Consider the following 18189-nt stretch of genomic DNA (forward strand, 5'->3'; position numbering starts at 1 on the left):
AATTATACAAGTGGGAAGTATGGGAATGAGTATGGATTTACTTAGAGTTGTTACTTACATATGATGCTAATAGTCTTGATTGCTTGTGTGCTAATGTGCAAACGTTGCCTAATGCAGCTTTAAATCAACACTGCAGTATGGACATTTGACTGGGTCACTTTTGATAGCTGCCACAGAACTTTCTATAAGGTCGTCATGGAAATGGGCATCAGCGCAGCGCACGAGACTCACAGATGTGTTACCATGGCAATGGCACATTTGGATTATTCATTCATGTGTGATAGCTGTGTCCAACCTTTCAACCCTATGAGTTTGTTTCACTTTACATACATGGTCGTTTTCACGGTGAGACTGTAGAAGTACTATAGATACACAAGGAGAAGAAGAAACAACATTACATAAAGAGAGAGAGAGAGAGAGAGAGAGAGAGAGAGAGAGAGAGAGAGAGAGAGAGAGAGTATAGTACTAAACACTGAAAAACATACAGACACTCACGCAAAGTGGGTCCTCTTTCTGTTTTGGGTGAGGCTCTATCTTTGTCCCGTAAGTGAATCCTGCACATTTCTTGCCAAATCGTACCCCGGGACAAATAGAATAAACACATGGAGAGCAAAACATAGAATAAAACCAATTTTCACCAAGATCTAATTTTTCTACAGCCATTACACTACGCTATCATAAATTTGAGAATGATATATTGAGGTAAATATTCTACACGTTGGGGCTTTAAGATAAAAATGTTGATCTTTTATGTTGATTCCTTAGTGATATTGTTTCCTCACTCTCATGTCAATAAAGTACAACTGAATTGAATTGAATTGAGAGAGGGGGGGGGGGGGGGGGGCAAGCCCTCCACAGGTGACGAAGAGCGGGTGTGTGTGTGTGTCAGTTAATGTATTGTTAGGCTAATTTTCCAACGCCCTCCTGTAGAGACGTGTTGTTTCATTTCAATATCAAACAGCTACGGAGGAAAGCTTTTAAATGGCACACTAATTGTTGTAATGGTCTGTTCTTCTGTACCTCTCCAGTGCTCTCTCTCTCTCTCTCTCTCTCTCTCTCTCTCCCAGCTCCCCTTTTACAACCTCTCTCTCCTCCTTTCACACTGTATTATAATAACCTCCTCCCATCTTTCTTTCTCTTTCTCCCTTTCCACACACACACACACACACATGCACACAGATTTGTGAGTGACAGTTTAATGAGAAGTGCTTTTCCATTAAACAGACAAAAGGACAGAATGCATCAATTAACACCCACTTACAAACAACACACACGCACACACGTTTCTAGATGGATAAGATTTTGTGTGTTTGACACACACGTTTCAACCCACTCACACACTCTATGTGAATGAATGAATCTCTTTATTTATCTCCCTCTCTCTTTCAAACACACAAACACAAATACTGTATAGTAGGTATAAAAAGAACACATAAAGGTCGCTCTTCCTTCCCGTCATTCATCTCTCCTTTTGTCTTGTATTCTCAATTATGCCAATTAGAAGCTGTTCAGTAGCAATAAAACCATTAAATGGAACAAACTGTACTTTCACTGAGAAGCTGAATCTCTTTGCACACAAAACACACACACACACACACACACACTCACACACTATAAGGACATACAAAGCTACATATACAACAACAGGCACAAAGATGTTGCGGTAAATCAAAAGGTGGATAAACAACCACCACTATAAAAATAATCGAATATATTTTCAGAAAAACATCCTTTCGTCATATAACTTACATCAGTTTTATACTACTTACACACACACATACACCCCCACACACACATACACATGCGCCACTGCTTTACACATACTGTAAATACATGAAGTCGTGCGCTGCTGTAGTTGCTTGGCAATGTGTTCCTGAAATAAACGTAACGATGCTGGTGAAGTATGTGTTTCTTGTAATTCCTCCTCATCTGCTCTGAGGTAGCAGAACGGGCTCAACAAATGCAGAAAAAGTTGGTAACCTAAACTCATACAGGTATCTAAAACATATCAGAGCATTTTGGGAATAGTGGACTCCATATATTTAAGGTTAGTGGAAGATTTGATCAGCTTGGTGCAGTGGTAGAGGAGAGGACAGTCTGCTAAAGGGACCGTGGTGTAAAAGTGTCTTTCTCGGACACATTGTACGTCGAAATATTTTCCTATTAGACTGACACACTCCTGCATTGGTGCTGTAAGATTTTCAAAATCGTTCCTCTTGGGTTGGAGCATTATTGTGGAAGGAACACAGCAAGCAGGTAAAGAGCGGGGCGACGCATGATGGGCCATATCTGCAGTAGAAAGAGTAAAAGTATGTTAGACTGAAATATCTATGTGTAGGATTAAAACAGATGCTTTGTTCTAACCTGTTTGTTACCTGTTTAGAGTATCAGTGATGAATTAAGACAGTGCTAAAAGACAGAGGGGAGTTGGGCATGTTGTTAGGATAGAGAAGCAGGCTTGTGACTAGGAGGATACAGGTTTGAATCCTGCTTTGACTGCGAAAGGCGTAGGTTGGAGATTTGTCTCTGTGTGTATCCATATGAGCGAGCGAGTGTGTGTGTGTGTGTGTGGAAGTACAGACGAATACGAATGTAAAGACAGAAGAAACGTAAGGAGAGAGGAAGAAGTGGAAAAGAAGAAAAAAGAGCGGATCAAAAGAGCAACGTCAGAAGACAGAAAATAATTTTAGCCGAGTTACAAAGTTCATTTCTCTCTCCCTCAGAGGAAGTGCATACACGTACGCACGCCCACATACACACATACTCACAATCACACACACACACACACACACACACACACACACGCAGGCAACAGAGGAGGGAAGATTGGACTGCACCGGTGCTTTGCATCTCGGTAAACAAATATAAACAAACAAATGAGCAGCGGAGGTCTTCGCTCATGAGCTCCATGTTTTATCTTTCTTTCTTTTTTTTTCCCTGAGAGAGAGACAGAGAGAGTCAATGAAAATTACTCAGTAGAGGAAGAAAGAAACAGAGACAAACTGAATGAGAAACACCAGAAAAAACAAAACAACAAACAGAAGAACAGAGAGACAGAGAGCAATGGGGAAAAAAAACAACAACAGAGAGAAAAGAGAATGAAATGAGAGCCGGAGAAGGACAGAAAGAGAGAGAAAGAGAGAGAGAGAATGAATAAGCTCAGTCTGAGACTAAGCGGATTCCAAGCAGCAGAAGAGAACGGAAAACAGGAAGGAAGAATTACCGATGAATATTAACCTTCTCTCATTTCTCTTCCCTCTCACCTGGTTTTTCTCTCTCGCTCTCATCCCCTCCTCCTCTTGTTTTTATCGTTTCTGTGTTCGTCTTTCGGTCTGTCTCCCTCTCTCTCTCTTTGTCTCTCAGATGTACGTCTCTGCATCATCAAAAGCAACAAATTCACCTGTAATCAGCTTAATGAACACACACACACACACACACACACACACACACACACACACACACGAACACTCACACACACAACCAGGAGAGATAAGGAGCAATTTCCATGACAATGCATCAAAGTGTAAAACACTGGTGTGAATGCACAAACAATCTACTATGCATTGGTGAATATGTACACACACACACACACACACACACACACACGCACATGTGCACACACACACCTCTAATGAATGAAAAGCTTTCTATTATGTCTTATATTTTATTATGGACGTTGTTATTGTGTCCTTTGAAATGTAATTTTCATACCACAAATTATCTTGGCATATAGAGAAAATGTCTTTAAATGTATGCTTGCGCGTGTGTGTGTGTGTGTGTGTGTGTGTGTGTGTGTGCATCGGGCCAGCACTACTACTGTGAGGGTTCTTTCATTGAGCTACTTCACAGGCCAGCTGGTCCATGTTGGTGGATGGAGTGTCCTACTGAGAGGCTAAGAACAAGGTTGGCCTGTGCGTGTGTGTGTGTGGGTGTGTGTGTGTGTGTGTGTGTAGGAGGAATCACTCTGAAAGGCGACATTCACACTTTAGGGTAGTTCAGTTTTCTTTTTTGTGTGTGTGTGTGTGTGTTGAGAGGAAGTAAGATAAGAGGTGCCATTAAAAGCTTCCTTATTCTCACACACTCAATGTCTCTCCAAGCCCGGTTGCTTGTTTATTAAACAGGGTCAAAGTTTCTGTTTGTTTGTGGTGCCGGACTTTGTGTGTGTGTGTGTGTGTGTGCATGCGTTTGAGTAGAAGTGTGAAACGACACACACACAGAGAAAGAAAGAGAGGTTGAGAGGGCATGAGATAAAGACAGAGGGAAGACAGAGAGACAGAGGGCGAGAGACAAAGAGTCGGAGACAGACAGAGAGAGAGAGAGATAGGGTGAAGAGAGTGACGGGGGGGGTGTAGATGTCACTTGGGAGACAAGATGACAGAAGAGAGGAAGAGGAAGAGGAGGCAGAGAGAAAGAGAGAGCAGTAGATGAGAAGAGAGATGAGCAAAGGTCAAGAAGGAAGAAGGAAGTGTGTGTGTGAGGAACAATCCCTAATCCCTCTTTATTTCTTTATTTCGCAACTTCTCCAACAAAAACCCCACTCCAGTTTTTTATCTTTCCTCTGTCATCGTGTCTGTCATTCCTCTGACCCATCCTTACACACACACACACACACACACACACACATACAAACACACGACTGAAACCAGTCAAACCAGGCTTAGTTGTGCAAGGTGAGGAGGTAGTTTGCCCCCAAACACACACCAAACTAAAACCACTATTACTCACTGTTGAGCTTTCATTCTAAGATACTGTCGTTCTGTCTTTCAGTTGAACCTTGAATGAATGGACTGGAGGGGAGGAGAGAGAGAGTGATGCTGGGAAAAATAGGGAGAACAGGAGGAGAGAGAGAGAGAGAGAGAGAGAGAGAGAGAGAGAGAGTACTTCGGTAACACTTTACAATAAGGGTACATTTATTAAGGGTTAGTTAATGCTTAATAAGCATTAACTAGCCCTTAATTAACAGTTAACTAATGTGTCTAGTAATCATTTACTAATGGTGTTCATGTTAACTAAGGTATTCATTTATACATTATTTAATAGTTTAAAAAGATGCTATTAACATTAGTTAATACATTAAGTAAGGGATAATGCCTGATGAGGTGTCCATTATCAGGAATTAATGGACGACGGGGAGGCCAGAACCTTGGTTGCCTCCGCTTATTAAGCATTAACTAACCCTTAATTAATGTACCCTTATTGTAAAGTGTTACCAGTACTTCAACTGTAGTGAAATAAAACACAGCGCCTGATATCACTTTTTTCAGTCAATTTACATTTGTGATATTCAAGACAGATTTTTTACAGGAAATTAGAAGAAAACAATCCAGCATCAGCCATTTCCAGCATTGAAAACTGAAAGGTACTTTTTGAGTTTGGCAAAAACAGATGTTGGCTGAACTTTACAACTGCAGCTGCTAGTTTAACTTCTGAAATAGCTGATTTTTAATGTGTTGGCTTCTTTTAAAGTGTGTTTACAGGCTTTGGCAGCAAACCAAACAGATAGGGAACAGGGTCAATGAAAGAACACTCTCTTCATTCGACTACTACTTTCCTTCCAACACACACACACACACACACACACACACACACACACACTCAAGTATGCAGTTAAATTCCTATTTTCACCAGTGTGGACTGATTTAAACACTGTAAACACTGTGAGTGCTGCTTCCATCGCTGGCCTTTGTCAGTACCATGGAGTACCGAGCAGCAACACTGGAACGAGTTTCTTTTGGACGTTAAAAGGGATAATCCACCCTAAAACAGAATTCCCGTTATTCCTTTAGTCTCCAGTTCATTGGTATTGGATCAGCTCCAGGTTTTGTCTCTCAAAGGAAAAATCCACCCCAAAACACCTTACTACTGTTAAAAAACAGGTATTGGCAACGTACCTTGCATTCCTGGTTCCATTTTATTGTTTGGTGGTATATTTTTCTTATTCCTGCAGACAACTGGTCAAACATACAGTATATCACATGATGCAGATGACAACATTGAGATATTTCCAGCACAGCTACAAAGGAAATTAACTGCAGAAGAATGAGAACTATCTAAAACATCACAGTAAACATCAGGTTTTGGTGTCAGTCCCTCAGAATCAAAGAGCACGAGTTTCTTTCTGGACTTATCATTTTGCACCGACATTCAACAATCATACAGGGAGAAATCCATCGTAGAAGAGGAAGAGAGACCAATTTCTCCACCAACAGCAGCCTCAATAAAGTTTCCCAAAAGCATCTTAAGGCTAAGATGATCATAGTATCATTCATCTTTAGTTTGTGAGGTGTTTCCAAAAAGCATCTTAACTTAAGACGTTTTTAAAAGTGATCGTAGATAACGACTGCCTCTGACCGGTCCTAGAAAACTAAGTGCCTTGAGAAGGGAAAAAACACTCCACGGTCTCATCTGCAGGACTCTTTTTAACAACTTTTTAACTTGAGACTTTAAGGTTTATTAGGCTGTTTTTATGTTACTTACTGTTATCTAATTTATTTTCATCTTATATACTTTATTTTTTATTAGGTCAATATTTTTCCCACTAATGATCTCTGTATAAAATGGATGGGTGTGGTGAAATAGAGTGGCGCGCTGTTCAATAATTTCCTGACATGCAGTGAAACCAGTCATGTGCATCTGTTGCGGTGCCGTCGCACGGACAGCAGTGTTGTGCGAACACCTGAACAGTCTGATATTAAAATTGACAGCCGTCTTCATCAGAGAGCAAAAGCTGTGATATGAATCATCGCTCCTAAATCGCCTAAACGTGGGCGCGCTCCCGCTCTAAGTGCTGCTTTGAGAAACGCACATAGGTAACAAACGAACCTTCATAGGATCACACTTCTAAGAGCGTTCGTTATTGGGAAACGAGGCCCAGAATGCAATGCAGCCACAAGACATGTTGTGTTCCGAGTAAGAGGTGCGACTCTCGCTTTTTTAAAAAAAACTAAACTCTCACCCTCTTGCTCTTACTATGCGATCACTATCTCTATTTCCACCTACCTGTATAATCCACAGCTGAATGGAACAAGTTCAGACACGTTCTCTGGGAGTTGTCAAAAGGCATTGTGGGAAATGTAGGAAATCACTAACTGAAGGTTGAGGGAAAGTGGGTACAATAAAAAGGTAAATTACAACAACTCGTCATCACAAAGTAATCAAACTTACAAACGGTTTAAGAGTATCCAATTGTGGAGTTTCCCTTTAATGACAGCAGTTAGGAGCACTGGTTCCCAAATTAGAAGATCGCTTTATGTTTACATTATTGATCGGATTGACCAAGATCACGAAGCATGTCATTTCTGTTTCAGGGTTGTTTTTCTCCTTTAATACTTGACCGAAAAAAGATATGGATTTCATATCACATTTATTCATCTTCTCTCTCATCTTCTAGTATTTGGTGTATCAAGGACCAAGATAACATTTACTCCCCGAAGCCTTCTTACCAAGGGAAATGCAGCCCACAGTTGATTTTCTGCGCTGACCAAAATAGACGAATATCACCACTTTTTATTATCACAAATCCAGTGATTCCCCTGGAAAGTCTTTTAACAAACTTAAAGATATCGTCGCCGGCAGAAATTCTTTATGATGCAAACACAATTTCTACTAAATTTCATGCTGTCTTTGAAAAACAGAGTATTATCTACCACTGTACACTATATACTGTATCCTGAGTTAGAGCGTAGTAAGAGAGGACAATCGAATCCACTGTTATAGCATCTTTATAAAAGGACCATCTGAATATCACTTGGAAAAACAAACAAAAAATGGAATTGTCCTTCTGAAAAGCATTTACAGAGATTATATTTGTATGAAAACAGTACAGGCACCTCATTGTAACCTAGCTCTGTAGGGCTAAAATGCCAAAATAATTTAAAATCAACATCGTCAACAGGATTGAGCCAAAGTAAATGAATGCTTACTGTAAACTGAATCTCACTGTAGAGTAGAAACAGCTGAGAGAGATTAGGCAGAGTAGCTGGAGAAGAATGGCTCATTACTGTGTTTGCGTGTGTGTGTGTGTGTGTGTGTGTGTGTGTGTGTGTGTATGATTATTATTCATGTGGAGTTGCTATGATACAACGAAGCCAGCTGGGGAGCAAGCGCTGCGCTCAACCTTTGTTGCCCTTCCTCATTTATTAAACACACACGCAAAACAGAAAAGCATGCAAGCAAGGCCCTAAACACACACACACACACACACACACACACACACGGGCAAATCAGAAATGTACGCAAGCAACACACACACACACACACACAAACGCACAACCCTCAGTACCCTTGCTCATGTTAACATTCAGTTTACAAAACCAGGCTTCTTAACTGGCTTTCTGTCCGCCCACACACAGCATACATAGGCTTCTGACACTGGAACACAATCTAAAGCAATGGCAGCTACAAAACAACACAGGGATAAATGTATATGTGACCCTTCGTTTGATACGCGGCCTTCCTCCGCTAACCTGCAGATATTTGTACTGTAGTCAGCCAATTAAAATAGAGCGCCCGGCACACACGTAGAGATCAACACCGGGAGTCCAAAGCGTGCAGCGCCAACTGATATTTCTGTGGAATAGACCAAACAGGTGAATCCAGTGTAATAAAGCAATGATGCCTTATTGATTTTACCTATGAAATCCGGAGAGAAAAGAGACAAAAGAGAGAGAGAGAGAGAGAGAGAGAGAGAGAGAGAGAGATGCGATAGTTGCCGTAAGATTTTGACCTTACACTGAAAACATATCAGCACACAAATTTGTGTGTGTGTATGTTTTCCTAGTTTGTAACTTTAGAGTTTTTTTTCATCTTTCCATCTGTGAGAAGATGTTCTGTAAAATCAAAAGAGCACACACACACACACACACACAAACTCACTGAGCGAGAGAGAGAGAGAGAGAGAGAGAGAGAGAGAGAGAGAGAGAGAGGCCCTCCACAGGTGATGACGACTGTCTAGGGAGTAGCAGGGGGTTTAGTAAAGAGTAACGGCCCATGACCTGTCTGGACAAGGGCGTGCACACACGCACGCACACACGCACACACGCACACACACACACACACACACACACACATACACGCACCCCTGCTGTGATATGGTAGTGCGGTCCACTAGGACACATTATCACCTGGCCCTGAAACGCATCACTTACCAGCCAGGAACAAAACACACACACACACACACACCTGGCCCAGGTGCTGGTATCGGTTAAGGGTCATTGGGCAACATTTGAACCACATCTGCAACAACCTGAGGGGTGTGTGTGCGCGCGCATGTATACACAAGCATGCCTGTGTGTGTGCTTGCCCCTACGCCTGTCGGTGTGTGTGTGTGTGTGTGTGTGTGTATGAGTGTGTGTGAGGGCCAGTAAAACCTGCCCCTGCCATCGATACTCTCACAGTGTCACACACGCCTGACTGACCAGCTACAGGAAAGAGGAAATGAGAGGATTTGGAGTGTGACGTTTGTGCGGGTGTGTGCATTTGAGAGAGTGTGTGTGGCTGTGTGCTCGTGCGCGCGTGTGCTTGTGCGAGCGCGGGCCATATTTCCTTGTCAGTCTGCGAGGTTGCACGGGTCAATGAGTTAGTCCGTATATATGCGAGTGCAATCGAGCGTGCACTCTTGTCTCTTTGCTTCACTGCAAGTGTGTGTGTGTCAGACGGAGAAGGGGTTCAGTGTATGTCGGAGCGGTAGCAGGTAACTCTAGTAGGTGAAAGAAACTGAGAGGAAACGAGAAGGGATAAGGGAGGAGGAGAGGAAGGGGAAGGGAAGGAGGAAGGGGGAGGGAGGGGAGAGGAGAATGTGGAACATGGACAGAGTTTTAAACAAAGCCTGGGTCGGCTGTACCATTATCTCCTCAGCTGTGTTTATTAGTGGATAGAACTCAACTTTATACCCAAGGTGGCCATTTTGAACACTTGGGGTGGGAAGACTGGCATATACAATTAGTGTTACTTCAACACACAAGTGAGGATTTCACACAGACCTAACAGTTATCAAATTAGCTAGCAATCTCAGGAACAACTACAACAACTGCTTGAATTTAGCAGGGATGTTGGCTTGCTTGCTAGCTAGTTAGCTACTAGCTAAGAAGAAAAAGACAGCGAGCGGGAGAGGGAGAAAAGCAAGAGAAAAGAGGGCGCAAAAGCAAGAGAACTAAGAGGAAAGTTAGAGGAAGTAGATGGTGTGAGAGGGAGATGTAAAGGTGGTTGAGACCGGCTTGGAGGGAAGATGTGGGGAGGACAACAAGAGAGGGGAGAAAAGGGAAAAGTGGTATAGAGTGAGAGAGAGAGAGAGATGGATAGAGGAGGAGAAAGGTAGAGGAAGGAGTGTGAGACAGGAGGGGAAAGAGGAGGGGAAGGAGGAAAAACTGGAGGGAGAGTTGGACAGGGGGAATAGAGGGAATGGAGAGGGGAGAAAAAGGAGGGAGGAGGGAGGAGAGAGGAGACGAGGCTGGTATGCCATACTGTCTGCTACAGTCATCATCATTTAAGCAGATAGCGTGTTAGCTGCAGCTAAACATGGCACAGCACCGCCACACATGACTGTAACAGAGATGAAGACATGGACGGGCTCTTTTTATGGAACATGGGATTCAGTTAAGTCATCGTCGTTCTCCTGCTCAAACCTTGTAGCTCAGTCAACTTGCTTTAAAACAAGTGAAAACTAGCTTAGCGGCGGTTACATATGCTTGCCAGCTGTGAGGATCTTAGCAAATGAAAATAACAGTGAAAAATGAAATCAAATCCCCAATAATAGCTCACTACTACAATTTAACAACTAACGTCATAGCTAATACACTTAGCAAGGCCACTTAGAATGAAGAGCTCCAAAAAACAATATGCAAAACCTAAATCAAAAAATCTGCCGTTGTGAAATGACGCCTACCTTATCAGGACATGGGGAACTTTGGCAAAATTTGTCTACAAGCCCTTTGCATTGCGGAGAGATGTGAATTGGAAAAGGCAATTCCTATGCAAATTCACTGAAAAATAGCAATAGTGAGAGCAGTAAAGTATGGTCCGTCAGCTGGCTTATAAAGGCTACTACCACAGGCATTTCAGACATACACAATTAAACAAGGATGTATTGAAAATCCTACAATCAGCACATCTAGATATTTAACAAGCATTAAACAAGACATTGATTTCAAATTACCATCTATGTACTTTTGAGAAAGAGTCGAGAGAAACATATGCCTGAGTTAAAGAGGTGTGTGCAAACAGAGTACACACTGAAAAAGGAGGGAACTTTGGATAGGGCAGTGGTTCTATATGGAACCGTAAAATAAAGGTTGGAAATCATAATAAAGTATCAAGTATGGTTCTTAATTCTTTTGATTTGGAGCATTTCATGAATTCTTAATGGTTCTTTACAGCACCGTAACGGTTCAAAGCAGAATCCTTTTAGCATGCAGAACCTTTCTAAAAAGGTTCTTTAGAGCATCAAAAAGGGTTATGCTGTGGTTAAAGTTTAAAGAATCATTTTCTGGCACTATATGAAGAGTGTAGACAAGCCCTGAGAAATCTTAAATCTTATTCATAACCGAATTATGAGTGGGCGCTTATATTTTCAAGCCTTGTGTAACCATGCGCTTTTGACATTCTACAGATAGCGTGTAGGCGGGAGCTAAACACAGCACAGCCAAAATGCATGGACAAAGTTTGAGAAGTTGGTTATTAAACTCAAACTTAAGATTGAAACACTACCCCTTCCCTGTATTTGCAGCCGTTTACTGTAAAATTGTGTAAAAGGTATTTTGGATTTTGCTACATCATGCCTGAAGCTGCCTCAAAAAAAAAAAAAAAAAAAAAAAAAAAAAAGCCAAGAATGAGTACAAGTAGTTCTGTAATAATGTGACTTGTGTCCTCTGTGAGCAAGGAAGAGAGAGAGCACTGCAAATTCAGAGTGACAGAGAGACTGAGAGAAAGTGAAAAAGAGAAAAAGGAACGAAAGGAGAAAAAGAAAGAAAGAAAGAATGACCGGGAAACAAGAGAGAGGGAAGAGAGCGAGAGAAAAGGCAGAAAGAGTGAGAGGCTCTTTGATGAATTGGTTTGGAATGAGAGCAGAGTGCCGGAGAGACCAGAGAAAACAAACCGGACCGAGGCGTTTATTTACACTCTGCTTCTCAATTAAGTCTAATAGGCCACTTTAACGAGGCTGACATTTCAGCAGGACAATGAGATACGGAAAGCTGAGGGTCCTGCTGCAGGATGTATGGTTAACGGGTGTGAGTGTGTGTGTGTGTGTGACTATTTGCCTAGATGTGTGTTTGTACAGATGTATGCAACTGTGTGCCTATATTACATGCCATTTTGCATGTTCTGTATATGTGTGCATGGATACGAGGCTGCACGTGTGTTTCTTTGCGTGTCAGTGTGCGCTTGCATACGTGTGTGTGTGTGTGTGTTTATGCATATTTTGCCGCGCACCATCTATATCCCTCACCTCCTCTTTCTCCACCGTTCCCTCTGTGGCGGCGTTTGTCTAAACAGAACAATCTGGAAAGCCTCAGCGGCCCGGGAATGCAACAGGCTGCGTCGTAACATTACACCTACAGGAGCGTGTGGGTTTTCTGTGAGTGTGAGTGAGTGAGTGAGTGAAAGAGTGAAAGAGAGAGAGAGAGAGAGAGAGAGAGAGAGAGAGTGAGTGAGTGATAAATAAAGAGAAAGCAAGGGGGAGAGAGGAAGTTGGGAGTGTGTATGCCAGTGTAACAACGAAAGAGAGAAAGAGATGGCATTCAACGGGACAGAGGGATGGAGCGCGAATGCATGTGTTCCCCTGTGTGTGTGTGTGTGTGTGTGTGTGTGTGTGTGTGTGTGTGTGGTGAGGAATGCAGCAGTTTTGAGCGAAGGGGAACTCCCTCCATGGTAATGTTTTAAGCAGCTAATAAACTCTCATGTCTGAAAGGATGAAACTCTATCCACACCAGGTGAAAACAATTTCTCACGCCTCAGTGTGTGTGTGTGTGTGTGTGTGTGTGTGTGTGTGTGAGTGTGTGTGAATGCATGGGTTCTTCCAAGTGTATGTGTACGCATGTGTCTGTCTGCCGATGTGATATTCTACATCTGCGTGTGTGTGTGTGCGTCCGTCCATGTCCATATGTGTGTTTGTGCCAATATGTGTGTACATGTGTGTGTGTGTAAATGCCTGTGTGAGAGTGTGTGTGTGAGAGTGTGTGTGGATAAAAGCTTAGTTCTCAGGGGATCCATGTGAGCGTGTAGGCCGTACATTTTAACACAGAACAGAACTCCTGTTGAAAAGATCCATTAAATATACATCAGCGCACCTTAACCAAAATATAAGAGGCTATGAAAAATAGGCTTCTATAATTGGACACACTGAATACTTTCTGTTCTCCATACAAAGTCGAGCTACAGGATAAAATTCAACAGGAACAGTGAAAAGGAGTTTTGACGTGTTCAAGCTGGATTTGAGTTGGCTTAACAGTCCTCTGGTAAAAGTTTCATCCCCTACGGGTTTGGCTAGAAGGTTACTTTGAAATGTAATCTGTTAGAGATTATCGCTTTCCTGCTTGAAATTGGGAACAGGGAACTAATCCACTGGAAAAACCCATCGCAGTAATGTGATTACTTTCAGTTACTTTTCCATTGCACAAAAAAATCAGCCGGTTGTTGAGCTTTTTCTGACCGTGGTCCTTTCCTCTGGAATAACCTTCCCACTTCTGTCAGAACTGCCCCTTCATTCAAAGTGCTATTTTATTTTGTCTTATTAGCAACTTTTAAGAAACAACTCAAAACTCACCTTTTCTCACTCTCCTATAATCAAACGTATACCTCCTCATTTCTCTACTACTACATTTGCTTCTACTACTTTTTTAAATCTTATTTTTAACTTATTTTTTGTGGTTTTATTTAACTTTTACATCATTTATTGTTATGTCTCTCCTTGATTCTTTTAATATTGTTTCATTGCTGTAAAGTGTACTGAGACACCCTGCTGTGATATTGCACTTTAAATAAACTTTGCCCTGACATTACTCTGCCTCCAAAATCCACAATATATGATGTTATATGGACATGTTTGTGACACTTTAATTTGAAACAGTATTATCATTTACAAGCATGATTCAACCATTACGCCAAGTTGTACAAAAGGGCATTTGTGTCAATAATATCACAATCAAAAGGCCTTTTTTATTTCAAACAAAACTCTGAGTATTCCAACAAATAACGTTGGAAGAAAACATCAATCTGTTGTAATTGTGGCGGTTTCCATTTCCAGAAGCCACAAGCTGACCTTGTTTGCACTAATGAGAAAAAAAAAACCCCACCATTCCAGGAAGAATGGGTAAAAATACATACCAAGTGCTGTCATGTCAACCAGTGTACAGAAGCATCAGCGACTGCAGAGTCATACATGTAGCGTGTCGGAGAGAAGACACTGAGCTCCAACAGGACGAGTTGTTGTTAGCGTACCTGTCAGGCTTGTTTATGTTCCCTCTCTCTCTCTCTCTCTCTGGAGTCTGTCTTTGCTCTGCGTGTGTGTAAATGCGTGTCTGAGTGTTTGTGATCGTGTGCACGCACGTGTGTGAGAACTTACAAACGTGTGTGTGAGAGAGCTTTCTTCTGTGTGTGTGTGTGTGTGTGTGTGTGTGTGTGTGTCCTAAGGAAGACAGATGACTCTCCACTCAGCCCACAGTGGAAACCAGTGTCTTGTGAGTCTTTTTTGTCGCTACATTCCTACCATCCTCCATACAGACAGTTGGTACAACTCTATCATCATCAAGGATGTGGCAACTTTAGTCTAGTCTGTCCTCAAACACAGACACACAGAGGATTTCCACCATATTGGATGCCATATTGGCTGCCATTTAGCCATTTAGCATCAACAAGCACATTTGAATATCTGTTTGCAGTTTTTCATTATGTACACTCCATTACTTTCGGGGAATACGTGAACAAAAAATAAGAACAGAACATATTTATTTTGGTCAATCATAATCGTTTCAGTATAGAAAGATATACGCTCTATCCAGCATCCATAAGCCACTATCTGAATACATAAACAATGCAGGCATTAAAATGTACAGACGCAAAGAACAAATCACAACTGCTATCAAAAATTGAAATGACAGAGAGAGTAACGCCACATTTCGCTTGTTCGCTTATTTGCATTTCAGAATCCGCTCACAAAGCAGAGCTGCCACTGATGGACGGCACATTTTGGAAAAATAATTTAGTCCCTCTTGACCGCAAAAAAATGTTTCTGAGTATCATTGAGACTCATCGGCTGTGTAAATCTAGCGCTCGATATTCTCTTGTTACTGTAGTGTGTAAAATGTTTCTCCATGGGGAATAAGACAATGAGTGTGTGTGTGTGTGTGTGTGTGTGTGTGGTTGGGCACAAATGAATATTATCAAAAAGCTTTTGGGGGCCTACTCCATTTCAAATGGTTTTTGGGTCTGATGGATTAGCTCCATATCAGTTTCCATTAGAAGAGGACAAGTTTTGGACGCTGCCATCAGCCTTTCATCTTAGCACACACCAAAACATGGTTTGGCACAGGAGAACGGGCTTTGTCTCTGGTCTTTTCCAAATTCACCAAAAGCACTCGACACCAAAGCACACACCCAAAGCTATAGCTGATCCACATAGAGATTGGCAACAAAAAGACATCTTAACCCTGTACAGACTGAGATCCTGCCTCCGCAACTTTGTTGTTCCGTTATTGTTTCTTTTTTCCTCCGTTCATTGGTTTGTTCATTTCTCTCTTTCTTTTTGTCACACAGACATGCTCCAACATAGTTTCTCCCAAACTTTCTTTCACACACACACACACACACACACACACACACAAAACACACCAAAACCTCTCTGACATAACACCAAAACTGCTAATCTGGCTTGGTAGCATTTTCTCTCCACTAGTATCAATTGAATAAGCCAAAGCTTGGTATTCCCAATAGTATTTTAACATTGCCATCGTCTCTGTCTATTGGATTAGAATGGGACAAAATGGGATTTCACACCATCCACATTAACTCTCTCTACAGTCTTTTTTTTCTTGAGAATGCCAGTGAACTTAACGGTGCCAGAACCAAGAGCAAGACTACTTTAACAGGAAGATGATTTTTGCTGCTGGAGTCTGAATAGTTGGCAGCTATAATTTTAAAGTTTTTTATTTCTTAACATGATTTGAAAGTTCATAGTCCTCTGTGCTGAGGAATTGCCTTAATGATCAGAGGGCTCGTGAATCTCATTCACAGCTGATTGAATAATCTAAAAAATGCAGTTGAACTGAACATTACCCCCGGCTTTCTCAATTCCTTAAAAGTTACTTGTGATGGTGTACATTTTTCATCCAGCAGCAGGGTATTGGCAAGCCCAGTAGAGGCAGACAAAAGATGTCAAACTAACAGGCAAACAGCTGCACAATAATGAAAGACTCTTTTTTCCTAGCCAAGTCAAATTAATTGATAAAGCCCTTTTCACAAAACATGCTCTTCCCAAAGTGTTTCGCAGAGTAACAAAAGGACATAAAAAGAACAAAAGGACTACAAATTTGCTGTTCTGGCTTTCTCTCAGTTTAGCTTCATTTTCCCGTCTCCCTGTCTCTCCTGCTGCTGAAAACACCAAAATCACCAGAGCTACACTTCATCCTGTTTCCTCCAGTATCAATACAATACCGCAGACAAAAGACCTTCACCAAGCATCAGGCAGATACACCGTTCGACAAAAGACTGCCCATCTTCCCATGATTATAGCTGTAGTCTATTGCAGTCATCTTACAGGGGAATGTTATTATATTTTCAATCATAAAATATATCTTTCTCTACTATTCCTCTACCAGCAGTTTGGCACATCCCCCTTTTCAGTATAATGAAATGTCAATGGAAGTTTGGTTCTACGGCCTTAATTTGGGGAAATTTTCATCCAAGGTGCGTAAACTGATCATGTGACCTGACCCAGCTGAGCCCGGCATTTCTGGCTCTGCAACCAGTTCAAAGTTTTTGCCTATAGTTACACCCGAATAGTAGAGAAAGACATATTTCACTATTGAAAGTGGGTGTCATTCCCCTTTAAATGCACCTAAAAAAGAAAACTGAAGGGCAGAAAGAAGTGCCAAAACAGGAAGAGCCACTCTGATTCCATGGATGGATCATTGTAATGCTTTTGGGAAAACCAGTCCAGAAAAGACAAAAGACATTAAATCAACAGACAAACAACTACAGTCCGCCCGAAGATCAACACACACACACACACACACGCACTCCGGGGACAAACCAAATCAGGCATTGAGAAAACGACAGCTAATCCTCATCCTCTCGCACTCTTTATCCTTTTTAACTCTTTCATTCATCCCTCGCTCGCTCTCAAAACCGTTTCCCGGACAACCATTCCAGGGACAGATCATGTGACCCCGGTATATGCGGGATATAGGAGTGTGTATAAGTGTGTGTGGGTGAGTGACTGAGCGTGGTGAATGACGGAGTGCATGAGGGAGTGACAGATTATAGCATTGTCTAAAAAATATGGTTTATCAATATGGGTTGAAGCTAAAGTGTTTATTTGTTTAGTTGGATTTATTGATAAGGTTTAGGTATTTTACATTTCGTATATTCTGTTACAAACTGTACTTTTCCATTAAGAAAGGAGATGCCAATAAAGTAACTGAATTGACAGAGAGAGAAGCGGAATACAGAGACAGAGAGACAGACGGAGAGAAGAAAGCGGGTGACATTTGGAGGGTGCTGCCCTTATAAACCCTTCTCTCCCTCTCTCTCCATCCCTCCATCTTCTCCTCTCCACCCTCCCTCCTCCTCTCCACCCTCCCCCCCTCCCTCCCTCCTCCTCTCCAGCCTTCCAGGGGATAAGATGGGGCTTTAGGAGGGAATCTGTCCACCAGTTCTCCATGCCAGCGCATGGCACTGAATCACGACCAGATCAAACTCATGGCACGACAACAAAACTCTTAACAAATGGAACGGCTTTGGAAGCTGCGTAGCGCGGCTCGGTGTACGCTCTGAAACCAACTCACTGAATAATAATGACAAATAAAGTAATGTAGTTTTGTAGGAGTAGACCTGTATTGGCCAGCTAGTTGTTCTAGCTTTGATCACAAATGTAGTAGATCAGCAAATTTGCAGACAAAGATCAAAGGAACTTGCAAGGCCTTGTGTCATCATGGTTATTTCTGTTATTGGTGTTAATCATATGGGAAATGACGCTAT

This window comes from Centroberyx gerrardi, chromosome 10 (assembly GCF_048128805.1).
Source record: "Centroberyx gerrardi isolate f3 chromosome 10, fCenGer3.hap1.cur.20231027, whole genome shotgun sequence".
In the NCBI taxonomy this organism is placed as follows: Eukaryota; Metazoa; Chordata; class Actinopteri; order Beryciformes; family Berycidae; genus Centroberyx; species Centroberyx gerrardi.